The 1,734-nt window shown below is 37.7% G+C and overlaps 1 long non-coding RNA gene across 1 annotated transcript; it reads left to right on the forward strand.

Moving 5' to 3' along the window:
- The first annotated feature begins 709 nt into the window (after positions 1-709).
- On the forward strand, positions 710-1,302 carry LOC111693948. The gene is made up of 2 exons (XR_002763533.1): positions 710-830; positions 927-1,302. It is a non-coding gene; the product is annotated as an uncharacterized LOC111693948 (long non-coding RNA).
- Positions 1,303-1,734: the final 432 nt, after the last annotated feature.

Below are 1,734 nucleotides of genomic sequence, written 5' to 3' on the forward strand. Positions count from 1 at the left end.
TACACAAAAATCGAGTTTCACCTTACACCAAAAGAACGTTCATGAAGGTCGCAAAGATTACATATGCGATAATTGCGATAAAAAATTTGGACAAAAATCGGGTTTGCTCAAACACCAGAGGACAGTGCACGAAGGTCGCAAAGATTATGCATGCTACAAGTGCGAGAAAAAATTTGGCCAAAAATCAGATTTGATCAAGCATCGAAAGATGGTCCACGAAGGTCGCAGAGATTTTGCTTGCGATGATTGCGGGAAGAAATTTGGAGAACGAGGAAATTTGATCACACACCAAAAGACAGTACATGATGGTTGCAAAAATTACGCATGCAATAATTGCGAGAAGAAATTTACACAAAAATCGAGTTTGCTCAAACACCAAAAGAACATTCATGAAGGTCGCAAAGATTATGCATGTGATAAGTGTGAAAAAAAATTTTCACTAAAAACAGATTTAATGAAGCACCACATAACAGTACACGAAGGTCGCAAAGATTTTGCATGCCATAATTGCGAAAAGAAATTTGGGGAACGAAGTAATTTGATCAAACACCAAAAATCAGTTCACGAAGGTCGCAAAGATTACGGATGCGATAAGTGCGAGCAAAAATTTGGAGAAAAATCGAAATTGATCAGACACCAACAAAATGTTCACGAAGGTCGTAAAGATTTTGCATGCGACAAGTGCGAGAAAAAATTTACACGAAAGTTGAGTTTGCTCACTCACCAAAAGACAGTACATGAAGGTCGCAAAGATTATGCATGCTACAAGTGCGAGAAAATATTTGGCCAAAATTCAGATTTGATCAGGCATCGAAAGATGGTCCATGAAGGTCGCAATGACTTTGCATGCGATAAGTGAGAGAAGAACTTTGGACATAAATCGAATTTACTATTACACTTCACGAAGGTCAAGATAGTCCACGAAGGTCGCAAAGATACGGATGCCACAGATGTGAAAAGAAGTTTGGACTAAAAGGAGATTTGGTCAGACACCAAAACACAGTCCATGAACTTGGTAAAGATAACGAACATAACAAGGGTGGAAATGAATATGAGACTCCATCGAATTTGAAATGACACGGGAAAAAGTTAATACAATTCATCGAAACTACCTTTTGGACAATTCTCGAAGTTTGTAAATATTACGTATATGATGAAAGTGAAAAAACTATTGCATACAAACGCTGTTATGTTTCCGACATTTGATTTGCTCACAAGGACAAAAATTGGCCGTGTCGATGCGTAAATAAAAGTCAATTTGTCCGATCATAAAGTAGTTGCTGAATAAAAATTTTAACAGAAGTACATTTGTGAATCTCATACTAATTACCCCTTCGCCAGGACTTAAGGGCTCAAAGGGGGCTTAAAATCGAAAAAAATTCATTTCATTGTCGAGTAGGATTTTTTGTCCTCTTTCAATTGCATTTTTTTAAACTTCAAAATTTTTATCATTCACTGAGATTAAGCTGTTTCCGTGAGCCTTTTTCGTATGCTTTGCATGTTAAATGTTTTTTTCATTTGCGTGTTCTGGTGTTTTACGTTTTTACAAATTGTACCTCAGTTGCCGTAACATTCAGAGCGCACCGATTGATTTACAGCACCAGGGTCGCGTACACTTCTTCAGAACATCAATGGTTACGGTCACAACCTCGGGTGTGCCGATCCGAACCTCAAGTTGCCCTGCACATACACTGAAGCACAATTTTTTTTTCATACGTTTTTTTTGTGACATCC

The sequence above is a fragment of the Trichogramma pretiosum genome, unplaced genomic scaffold (genome assembly GCF_000599845.2).
Source record: "Trichogramma pretiosum strain Unisexual culture from Peru unplaced genomic scaffold, Tpre_2.0 scaffold156, whole genome shotgun sequence".
Classification (NCBI taxonomy): domain Eukaryota; kingdom Metazoa; phylum Arthropoda; class Insecta; order Hymenoptera; family Trichogrammatidae; genus Trichogramma; species Trichogramma pretiosum.